The following is a 12,887-nucleotide window of genomic DNA, read 5'->3' as shown; positions in this document are numbered from 1 at the left end:
CACCACCGGCTTTGTTACTCTTGAAGTTACCTCCTCTTCATCACTTGTCATTTCCTCATCCTCTTTGCTCACCCAAGAAGGTGGACTCTTGTAAGCTATGCCTTTAATCAAATATGGAACAGATGTCCTCGGTTTTGTCCTTTTGACTTGATGAACTGCCTTTATCTCTTCTTCCATAAGCTTTTCCAGTTCTTCTAGTTCATTCTCTTCATTAATTGTGAACACCTCTTCTTTATCTTCTTGAAAGTCATATTTTATCCCAAAGACTTCTTGTTCATCTCCAACCCTCAAACTGAGCTTAGACTCACGGATATCAACAAGAGCTCCAGCAGTGTTAAGCAATGGACGACCAAGGATTATTGGAACATCCGGATCTTCTTTCATGTCCAAGACTACAAAGTCTATTGGAAAAATAAATTTTCCGATTTTCACCAAAATATCCTCCATGATGCCACGGGGTTGTGTCACCGAACGATTCGCCATGTGAATCTTCATTTTTGTAGCCTTCATCTTCTAAGTCTCCAATTTTTGATAAATTAAAAAAGGCATCAGATTAATGCTAGCCCCGGAATCGGCTAAAGCATTAACCTTCATTCTAATCCCAAACTCACATGGAAGAGTGAGGAGTCCAGGATCCCCCATCTTTTCTAGTGTTTCTCCCAACACAGCTTTTGAAGTTTGTTCACTTAGAATCACTATAGACTGCTTCTTTAATTGCCTTCGAGTGTCTATCAAATTTTGCAGTAATTTCTGGTTCTCGGGAGCTTTGGATAAGGACTCGACAAAGGGGGTATTAATTGGGATCCCTTTCACATGCTTTATAAACTCTAAATGCTCCTTCTCCAGTAGACTAAGTGCAGCTCGGGTGGGAAATGGCAAAGGTGGCTGATAAGCTGGAACGGCCCAAAGAATTTTTGATCAGACATGCGCCACGTCGTGGCTAGAGGAGTGCCACGTCGTGGCGAGCCTGGTTCAACAACTTTTTCTCTTTCGATCCTTGATTTCTTGGGCTGCTGCGGTTCTTCTTCCAATGCCTCCAGGAACTCAGAGATTGCATCTTCTTCAGTATCGATGGCCATTACGTGAGATTAGGTCCTTACTTCGGGATTCTTCGGGGACAATTTTTCATGAACTAGAGTGGCTAGTTGACTAAATTGTACTTCAAGGTTATGGATGGAGGCTTGCTGATTCTTTATCAAAGTTTGTTGTTCCATAATGGCAGAATCAGTGGCATCGTGTCTCTTTTCCGAAGCTTCCATAAACTTCATCAAAATGGTCTCTAGGTCGGGTTTCTTCTCGGCTGGTGGCTGCTCCTGTTGATAAAGGCTTCCACCTGTCTGCCTATACTTCTCTTCTTTTTGCTTCTTATACTCTTCATATGGCAGCCACTCCTTCTTCGGTTTCCTCCGGCCCTCATCAAACTTATCCCCACTAGAGTAGCACACTTGAGCTTTTCTGTTCCCAAAATCATCTACATTGCAGTCCTTGGTCAAGTGTGGACCACTACATCTCTCGCAACCCACTCTTATGGCATGTATCGACTGGTCCATTTGTGTCATCCTGCGATCCGTATTATTCAGCATGGCCATGCCAGCTGCTATTTCTTCAGTTTGGGCCCCTCCACCGCCTTTGATTCCATCTTGCCTCGGGTTGTGGTATTCGCGAGAGTGCTTCGTGAATTCTTCAATTAGCTCCTTCACCTCCCTTGGATTTTTCTTTGTCAACGGTCCTTGAGAATTAAGGAGTTGTCTTGTCATCACGTTGACCCCATCATAAAAGATTGACATCTCTTGCTGCACATTTAGGTCATGTTGAGGGAAATTTTTGAGCAAGCCCTTGTACCGCTCCCATGCTTCGTATAGTAACTCCCCCGACTGTTGCTCATAGTTGGCTATTGCCTTCTTGAGTTTGGCTATCTTGGATGCCAGGCAAAACTGGTCCAGGAATTGCTCACGCATTTGAGCCCAAGTGGTGATTGTACCTGGTGGGAGTGCTTTTAACCACTCCTTAGCAGCTCCTTTGAAAGTGATGGGAAGCATCCTAAGCAAGACTGTGTTTCTGTTGACATTTGGGACATTAAAGTAATCCGCAATGTCGTTGACTTCATCTAGATGCTTAAAAGCATCCTCATGATCTTTCCCGAAAAATGGGATGTCCTTTAGTGCAGTCAATATGTGTCCCTTCAGCTCGAATGTGGCAGTGGCAGGTATTGCGGGTTGGACTAAACCAGGACCCACATCTTCTTGGATCCGCTTCCTGTAAGCTCCCATGGACATTTCTTCAATTGCTTCCATCTCGTTCCTTGGCTCGTTCTCGGGTTCGCTCATGTGTTCTTCAAATTCCGGTTGGGTATCGCTTTCGGACTCGGTTTGGACGGGTGTATGATCCGAATGCTCAAGATTGCTCTCGTGCTTCACTGATGAACTTGACTCTCCTGTCTTCTTTCCCGACTTCCTAGGAAAAGCTGACTTCAATTCTTGTAAGGGTGTCTTTTTCTTGTGAAATGCACACTCGGGATCTTCAAGTGGTGGCACCAAGTGTGTGTTTGAGCTTCTGGTCATGAACTCCTACAACTTGCTAAACTAAAATAAGAAAAACTAACTACAAACTAATAATTTAGTTTTTTTAACTGTCTACGTCGTGGCAGGTATATGGCCACGTCGTGGACTCTGTGATTGACAGAAAAATTTTATTTTGCTAAAAAATTAACTTTTTGTGGTTTTTACTCCACAAGTAGGATCGATTAATTTAATGCAAATAAATAAGCTAAAAACTAAGTCGTTCCCCGGCAACGACGCTAAAAACTTCATGTGCACAAAAGTACTCACTAATTTTAATATTTAAAACCTAACAAACATAACTAACTATGCATTTATAGGCAGTGTACCTAGTCAGATTACAGTATAGCTTGAGTAAGTCGGGTGTCAATCACAAGGAACGGTGTTCTAATTAATTTACTTACTATTAAATTAACCTAATTTATTAACAAGTTAAAAAGGGGTTTTTATCTGGTTTTACAAGATCAGATGGACTTAAATCAAATTCAATAAATTAAAACACACTCTTGTTTAGTATGAATCCACTTCTCCCTTATGACTAGCTAATGATTACGAATTATTAAGTTGCTTTTTAGTTGTATCAGTAATTTAGTTCTAACTTACCATGTCAAACCATGTATGTTCACACATAATTAAACACATAACTAATTATGAATGTAAATATGCTATGTAAGATTTGTTGTATAAACGCAATTATGATCACAATACACGTTCTCTAGCACAACTAAGCTTTAGTTATTATAATTACTAACTAAGATTGGTCAATCCTCGCTCTAACAATTCAATGTTCACTAAATCATTAGGTAAACGAGTTCATGCAGTTTAGTGGTCACTAAGCTACACAGAACATGCAATCAAGCAATTAGAAAAACAAATAATAGCATGCTAGCTTATACAAATCAAACACAAGCAATTTTGTACCAACTAAACTTAATCCATAAACATATAACTATTCATAAGCTTAAAGCTTCATCTAGCGAAACAAGAGTAGCTAGATTCAGCTGCTCATCATAGCAACTAAACCAACACAGCTAAAAATAATGAAAGACATGCTCTTATTTAACTAAAATATAAACCTCTATTCTTTTTGGTGTTGAAAACCTTCTTCCAGAACCCTTCTTTCGCTCTGAATCGTCTCCTGGAACTCTTTCCTTCTGCCAAAAGCTTGTCCCTTTCGTAATAATCAGGAGAACTTATATAATCTTCAAAGACCCGCGCCACGTCGTGGCCAACTGTGCCACATCGTGGGCTTCATGTAATCCGTATCCTCAAAGGAAATCCTCCGCGTCGTGACGTCTATCTTCTGGAAACCCCATGCCACGTCGTGGGCTTCATCGCCACGTCGTGAATTAAGTATTTATCGTGAATTTATTCTTTTCTTGTCTTTCAAGCCTCCCATGTTCCACATATTGTCACTTTTGGTCCCTCTCTTCGAAAATCCTTTATATTGACTGAAAATAACAATTTAAAGTCATAAGTATCATTATTCTAAACATATTATCAATTTATTAATAAAAATGTACTTAAATATTGCCTAAAAATAAGTATAAATATGGCAATATGACTCTCCCTTGTCATCCCTTCCTGGTGCGCGCCCGCTAATCCCGCCCGACGGCTCCGGGCGGCCTCACCTAGCTCCTTGCTAGCTGGGCCTGAATTGGGCTAGCCCAAGGCCTGACCTAATTGTCCCCTATATAATGAATAGTGTCTCCTCCACGGAGAGGGATCTTCCTCCATGGCTCAGCCGCCACTATACTCCAGCCGGGTGTCTCAGCCGCCACCCGTCGCCGTCAGCAACCATACACCACCAGCAGCATCAAGATGGTTCTCTCCAGCTATGGACGACCATCTCAGATCTTCTAGCTGATCTAACTTGACCGTTGGAGTCGGCTCACGGGGCACATTCCCTGGGGAGGCTCTAACGACTTTGAACTTTGATGTCTAGGTGTGCGCCGCAACAAGAGACCAGAAGACTTGTCGGAGGTCGACGTCGCATCATTTGGCGCCATCCCAGACATGAACAACTAGCCATCATCTTGTTCTTACCTAGATTTGTTCAGATCTGTTGTGCTTCAGCTTAGGTTCTTCTCAGATCTGTTCATTTCTAGCACCAATTGGTTCAGATCCGTTTGGCTTTGGCCAAGATCGGTTCGGATCGGTTTGGATCTTGCCAAGATCTTTTCAGATCTGCTTAACCATCGTTTAGATCTCAAGATCTACTCCATTTTCAGTTCATATCTATAGATCTATTTTCATCTTGAAACTCAGATCTCAAGATCTGTTGAGTTCTTCACTCATCTAAACATTTATGAAGCTTGCAAAGACATTTTAGATCGATCAACATTTTTAGTGTAGATCTCCAGATTTATACATTCTTTGTTCATTTGTTCGTCTTTCAAGTTTAAAAACACAAATTCATACCTGTTTTTGTTTACGTTTTGGGGTTTTTTCACCAAGCTTGAAAAGAAAAGAAGTTTTTGTGGGTTTTGCCCTATCTCAGCTAATTTGATGATTCATTGAACAAGTAGAGGAGAAACTATATATATATATATATATATATATATATATATATATATATATATATATATATGTATATCTATATATATATATATATATATATATATATATATATAAGCCTTTATTCCATTTTTAGTTCATGTTAGCAAGAAAATCTTTTAGTTCATGACTTTCTATGAGCAAGACCTTCTCAGGTCTGTTTTGTTAATGTTTTGGGGGTTGTTTAGTAACTATCAAGAAAAAAGAAGCTTTTTATCCCATCTTAAGTTCATATGTTATCAGAAAATCGAATTTTGTTGAGATTTTCTGCATAGAACTTTAATCTCTGGAACATTTATTTGTAACCATGGCTAGGATGCTTGTACATTTTATCAAATTGTTATTTGGTGTTTTCTTCAAACTCTAAGAATATATATGAAAAAAGAAGAGAGGAAAGAGGTTTTTATGAGTGTTTATCTCATATTTCAGTCCATATATTATGAGAAATTCATTTTTAGTTAAGATTTTCTATAAACAACTTCATTCCTCATAGCAGCTGTTTGTAAACCCAACTGCGTCTCTTGTACATTTCTCAGAACCCACAAAAATTCGCTTTCCTGATCTCACCAAACCCATCAGATTATATCTTGTTATTCTTAGCTTAAAGATATACCCCATCTTCTTCATAGTTTATTGCTCAGCAAAAAAATGGAGAAGGATGGAAGTATTCAGTGTATATGTTAAACGACAAGACCCTCTCATATATGTCTTGTTTATGCATTGGGGTTTGTCCAACAAGATTGAGGAAAGAAATTGTTAGGTCCAGTTTGATGTTGCGTCTTTTGGGCTCGTTAGCTACTCCAAGTTTTGTCTCCGGTATGGGCATGTCCATCCGTGAGTTTTATGTAGGGTTTATTATAAATAAATGTTTGCATGCATCCTAGAACAAAATGATTAGATAAGTATCTTCAAGCGTATTCATCGTTCTTAATTGTAACCCTAGAATCCTCTACAGCGAAAGTTCTTAATCGAGCTCTGCTGAGGATTAAGTAATCGAATCATTCGACTCATTCAGATCCATACTTGTGTTTTATTTCACTATTTTTATGTTCTTTATTTACCTGTTACAAAGATCTAATCGATCAAAGAGTTTTTATAACACATTAATTGGTATCAGAGCAGGAGGCTGTGTAATTCATACACATCTTTTCTGTGAAAGAGTTTACGATTAGGGTTATTCCGCATTAACTGATATTTATTGAGCCATCATTCCATAATTGACGTAAGTCAGCATTTATTTGTTTTGCCCTAATATTACATATTACAGGTCTGATCTTTCAAACAAGTTAAATGATCTAGCATGGACGAGTCTCAATCTAATCCTATCAACATCTCAAACAACATTGGATCAACGAAAAATATTCCTATTCTTTACACCCAAGATTATGAAATATGGGCGCATCATTTTAAAGATTATGTCATCGGATCTGAAGATAATGGATATCTTATTTGGGAAGCAATCGTGTCTGGACCATTTGCTCACACAAGAACATCTAAAATCATTAAAACTCAGAAAGAGTATAATGATCTGTTAAAAGATGTTAAAGACGTTGCTCAAGACGAAAAGGAAAAGTTTCAGTGCAACATTAAAGCATTGAGACTGATCTGATTCGCTCTTCAATCTGATACATTTAGGCTGGTGAGTTCCTGTAGTACCGATAAAGAAATCTGGGATAGGCTGCGAGAGCTATATTCCATAGACGAAGATTTGGAGCATTCTATTCAGACCTTGCTTTTGTCTGAGTTTGGTGAATTTAAGCAGAATTCTGATGAAACTGTTACTCAGACGTTCGATCACTTCAATCATCTTCTTAGCAAGATGATCAAACATGATATAGAAAGGAAGCTGATTGAACAGAAGGTCACCTTTTTGAATGGCCTAAGATCTGAATGGAGGGCTGTCGTCTCTACAGTTAAAGCTCATGAGCAGTTCAAGTCTTATTCGTTGGCAAAGCTGGTGGGAATTTTGAAATCCCAAGAAAAGATTGTCATGCAAGAGAAGAATGTGGTCTCAAGTTTGGGGTCCTTGGCCCTCCTTCTAAAAGCAAAAATGTGGTAGAAGATGAAGATCTAAACCTAGAAGACTATGATCTTACTTCTGAATATTATGCAATGATGGTGTCTAATCCAAAGAGGTTTATCAAAAAAAGGTTCCCTACCAATAAGAACTGAAAGTGGCAGGGAAGCTATAGTTCTGAAAAGGTTAGAGAGGAGCCGAAGACAGAAGAACCAAAGAAAAAGGCGAAGGTTGAAGGAGATTCTGGTGTGAACTACTACTAGTGTGGAGGAAAGAACCATTATGCAAAAGATTGTGTTCTAAAGAAAATGGCAGAGAAGGATGAAGAAAAAGATGAAGAGGCTGTCTTGATGAAAAAGCTGGAAGAGATCAAGAGGAAGAAAGCTGCTACTAACCCTTCTATGAATGCTCTTATTGTACAGGGTTCGGTAGAAAACGACGAGTTCGGTGGCGTGCAGGTATGGTCAACCGATTCAGAAGATGATGAGGTGAGAAAGCCTTCGCATGGAAAGGCGTATGTGGCAAGAGGCGACGAAAGCAGTGGGAAGTGTTTGAAGGTGACTGATGTATCTCACATGAGGGGATACAATCCAGATGGCAGAAATGGGGACACCAAGGAGTGAGAGGACTTATTCTTCACAGCAAAACCTCTCAGTGTGCAGATCAATGAGCTTGATGAATTGATCAAGAAGGTACAATCTCTTTTTATTTCATTCAAAGTCCCACAGAAATCATATGAAAAAGAATTAAATAGCTTAAATTCAAGAATTTCAAATCTGGATAGTTGTTTAACTCAAACACGGGTCACCAATTCTAACCTAACTGACCAAATAAGCATGGTGTCATCCAAGAGTGAGGAGCGAAGGATGTGGATAGAGCAAAAAGAGTCGGAGCTGATAAAATCTAAGGATGAAAACATTTATTTACAAAGAGACAATTTAAAACTTTTAAAACAGAGAAATGTTTTTTGTTTGATTGCTAAACGTCTTTATGCTAACATTACTCAACTGCATCTGAATTGTGAAACAGGACAGAAAACGCATCGCATGATTTTGCCCTTCCTTGAGTTTAAGGAGGATGAAATCGATGTTGAAGCATATAACTGTGAAAGTGTTGTATCGTCTGATGATGTGAATCCCACTTACGTGTATGGTCTGGACAAAATCGAATCTTTTATAAAGTCCAAGGACCATAAGGACATGCTGAAAAACCTTTTGGATGAAAACGATAAGCTGAATCTAAGGACCGAAACCATACAAAAATTTGACTCATTGAATGCCAATTTAAGTTCAGAAAATAAAATTGATGTTGAAAACGCGTCTGAACTTAATGAGGACGATGATATGAGTGTAATTTCTATAGAGGATGAAGTCGACTGTTCTGAGTTTGTCAAGAGCGAACCCGAAAGCCACAAAAATCTTATTTCTGAAAATTTTGTGGAGTTCGCTTGTTTGTCCCAAAATAAGTCCCCGATTCTTGAAGAAAAGGTTGTTGTGTACCAAAAGGTGAGAACAACACCAAATCAGGTATATAAGGTCACAGGAGTAACCGAACATCAAACAGCCGAACTCATTGCCATAGTGAACGAAGATAATGCAGATGGTTGTGATGAGTTTTTCTGGTCTGCTCCTATAGATAATGTTGACGAAACTGTTGGTCTATCTGAGCGGACGTCCTGGAAAACCAAAGGCAGATACGTACCAAAGCCACTGAACAAGCCTGACAACTTCGACGTGCCAAGCACTAGTGGTACAAAAGAGATACCTGTAGAAGAAGTCACTTCCACAAGCGAAACATCATCTGTGAAAAGTGAACCAGCTGACAAGAAGCTGAAACAGAAGGCTAACATCCACAAACAGCCGAAACAAGTGAAGGATCAAAAGCAGCAAAGGAATCAAAGATACAAAAAGAATCTCTCTGAGCGAAAGCAGTTCTGGCGCTCTCAAAACAATCATTTCTCTTATCATGACAAAAATTCAAAGCTAGAGAAAAAGGCTTTCAGGCCACATGAGGAACCTAACCGAAAGGACAGGTTCAGTTCAGAGGGCAACAACAGCCGAAAGGACAGGTTCGGTCCTGAAAGCAATAGCTACCGAACGTCCGGGTTCGGTCCCTCCAATGACCAAAAGCAAAAGGGTCATATCGAACCACAAGTCAGAAGAAATTCTCATTCTAATTCTTCTAGCTCTCAATTCTCTTTTAAACCTAATTCTATTCCTTCTCAAAGTTCAAAATCATCAAAGGATTTGAAAGGAAAATCGAAGATTTCCTCTGTCAAGGATGACCGAAAGCAGTCTAAGGCCCAAACGCCAAAACCTAAAACCAAAACGACTATAGCTAATTCTAACAAAATCAAAGTATACACCATTAAGAAGAAAGATGAAACAACATTAATAAAAAGAACATATCTTGTTGATGTTTCTCTTACTATTCCTGTTCCTGTGAAAGGCTCATGTGGACCCAAGAAACATTGGATTCCTAAATCTGCTTAATTTTTGCAGGTTATTAGTGACGAGCAGTTCGATGAAGAATGGTACATTGACAGTGGCTGCTCACGTCACATGACAGGGAGGAAGGAGGAGCTAAGGGAGTTTCGATCTCTTCAGAATGGTGGGAATGTCAAGTTCGGGAACAACTCATATGGAACGATAAAGGGTTATGGTATGATAACCAATGGAGACTTCACAATAAGAAAGGTGGCGTACGTTGAAGGGCTACATCATAATCTCATCAGTGTATCTCAACTGGTAGGAGGTACTGGTCTCAAAGTTTCATTTGACGATGAAGGCTCAAAAATCATAGAAAAGAAAACAAAGAGAGTGATTCTCAAATCAGAACGCAAAGGCGAAATGTTTCCTCTCAATCTCAAACCTATCAAAGGAAACCCAGCTATATGTCTTTTATCCAAAGCACATTCTGACGAAAGCTTGTTGTGGCACCGAAGGCTCTCACACCTTAACTTCAAAGACATCAACAAGCTTGTCATAGGAGGACATGTTAGGGGTCTCCCATTGCTTAAGTTTGATCGAGAACATTTGTGTGCTGCGTGTGAAATGGGGAAGCAGAGTCACCCATCCATTATAAACACTAAAGTTGTTGAACCACTTGAGTTACTTCACATTGACTTATGTGGTCCATCATCTATCGAAAGCATTGGCGGTAGCAAGTATATTCTTGTTATTGTTGATGACTTTTCACGTTTTACATGGGTGTTCTTTCTGAAGCACAAATCTGAGGCCACTCTCAAGCTAAAGATGTATATTAAGCAGGTTGAAGTGCAACTAAGTAAAGTCGTTCGCAACATCAGGAGCGACAATGGACTGGAGTTCAAAAACAAAGAATTTGAAGACTTTTTGGCAGACAAAGGAACTAGTCACAACTTCTCAGCCCCCTACACCCCTCAACAGAACGGTATTGTCGAAAGATGAAACCGATCCTTGTGTGAGGCGGTCCGAACGATGCTATGTTTCGCTTCTCTTCCTTTATATTTTTGGGCTGATGCTATTGTTGCAACATGTTTAATGCAGAACAGGTCCTATCTCAACAAGCGTTTTTCTCTTACTCCTTATGAGATCATAAACACCAGAAAGTCGAACATAAAATTCTTCCATGTATTTGGCTCACGATGCTTCATCTTCAACTCTAAAGAACATCGTAACAAGTTCCACATTAAAGCTGATGAAGGAAGTTTTCTGTGATACTCACTTACCTCAAAAGCATACCGGGTTTTAAATAAGTGTTCGAGGAAGATCGAAGAAACATATTATGTGACTTTCGATGATAAGTACGTCAAAAAGCTAAAGGCTACTGCAGAAGCAATTGGAGAAATTTTTACTCAAACTGGTCAGGTCACGGCCTCGATTTCTAATCTGTTCGATCAGTTTGTGGAACTATTCGATGAACCTGAGAAAGCTACTCTATCGGAAGCCAAGGCAACAGACAACAAAGTCGACCATCTGAAGCAAATCGTCGAAGATGCCGCCAAACGAATGGGTGAAGGAGAACATGTTTCAAACGAACCTCCAAAGCATGGTGCTTCAGTTGAGGGGGAGAATCCACCTCCTTCAAAACAACCGAGCTCACAAATTGAGGGGGAGAACTCTATTCCAGTTCCACCCGAAAGCTCAACTGCACCCGAAAGCCCTTCTGCACCCGAAAGCCCTTCAGCACCCGAAAGCTCATCAATACCTGAAAGTCCTATAGCACCAGAAAGTCCAACTACACCGGAAAGCTCATCAGTCGACGGGGAGAATGCCGATATGTTTTACGACGACGATAGTCAATCTGAAATAGAAGAAATGGTGAATGCTGAATTGGATCCATCCTATGATCCAAATTACCCTCCTCTTTTTAAATGGACCAAAGATCATCCTGTATCTCAGGTAGTGGGTAATGTCTCTGAAAAGGTCCTGACCTGATCTCAACTGAAGGCAAAGCAAACATTGCTATTCTCCAAAGTAGAGTTCTGCATGTATAATTCTTTCGTCTCAAAAGTTGAACCGAAGACAGTTAATACTGCTCTTGATCACTCTGACTGGGTTCAAGCTATGCAAGATGAACTCAACGAGCTCGAAAGAAATAAGGTTTGGCGCCTCATTCCAACTCCTAAAGATGCCTCAGTTGTTGGTCTCAAATGGGTATTCAGAAATAAAATGGACAAGGAAGGCAATGTGATTCAAAACAAAGCTCGTCTCGTGGTGAAAGGAGACTGCCAGGAGGAAGGAATTGACTATGAGGAAACTTTTGCTCCGGTAGCGAGGCTAGAATCTGTTCGAATATTTCTGGCCTATGCTGCACACAAGAACTTTGAGGTCTACCAAATGGACGTGAAATGCGCCTTTCTGAATGGAGAACTTGAAGAAACCATTTACGTGGAGCAGCCTCCTGGGTTTGTTAATGAAAAGTACCCCAATCACTGCTATATTCTGGACAAGGTGGTTTATGGTCAGAAACAAGCACCTAGGGCATGGTATGAAACGCTAACCATGTTTTTAAAGATGTCCAAATTCAAACAAGGTTCGGTTGACCCAACCTTCTTTCGTAAGAAGGAAGGTAACCACCTTATGATTGTTCAAATCTATGTCGATGATATCATCTTTGGCTGAACGAATCCTAGCTTAACAGCTGAAGTCAGAAAGCTGATGGAGACTAAATTTGAAATGAGCTCAATGGGTCCGATTAACTTTTTCCTTGGTTTAAATATTATACAGGGACCCGATGTAACAAACCGTTATTTCAAACATATGTAATAGTGTAGGTCAAATTGTTCTTCTTTTTAATTAAATAAAGAGAAATTTTGGCATACTATGTGTATTTACATAATTGAACCTCAAAAATAAATTATTAAATAATCTCAATTGGGTTGAACCAAGTGATAGAGATTGTAACAAGGTTTCCAAAAATATAAAGAACTTTAAAATCCGAGTTATAACGAAGAAGTTATGACCAATCGAAAATCCGCGACAAAACCGGCAAAACACTGTTCAGTGTAAAAGCTGAATTTTTGATAAAAGGCTTTCTAGCCTTAACAATCTAAATGAAAGTTATAGTTTTTTTTAAACCGAGAACTTTCATAAAAAGAACACAAAAATCTGACTTCGTATGAGGAAGTTATGATTTTTCGAAGTTTCAATATAGAATTGTACAGCGAAAAACTAAAAATAAAGATCGAGTGGGTTTTAGCCAACACGACCTAAACGAGAATTGAAGGTCTCGTCATTAGTAGTACAACGGTAAAAAGACAGACAAAAACGAAC

The 12,887-nt window shown here is 39.4% G+C and overlaps 1 non-coding gene across 1 annotated transcript; it reads left to right on the top strand.

Moving 5' to 3' along the window:
• The first annotated feature begins 1,803 nt into the window (after window positions 1–1,803).
• LOC111880964 (small nucleolar RNA R71) lies at window positions 1,804–1,910 on the top strand. Its single transcript, XR_002846640.1, has one exon. It is a non-coding gene; the product is annotated as a small nucleolar RNA R71 (small nucleolar RNA).
• The last annotated feature ends 10,977 nt before the right edge of the window (window positions 1,911–12,887 follow it).

This window comes from Lactuca sativa, chromosome 2, assembly GCF_002870075.4.
Source record: "Lactuca sativa cultivar Salinas chromosome 2, Lsat_Salinas_v11, whole genome shotgun sequence".
Lineage (NCBI taxonomy): Eukaryota > Viridiplantae > Streptophyta > Magnoliopsida > Asterales > Asteraceae > Lactuca > Lactuca sativa.
This window is presented reverse-complemented; position numbering and strand designations above follow the sequence as displayed.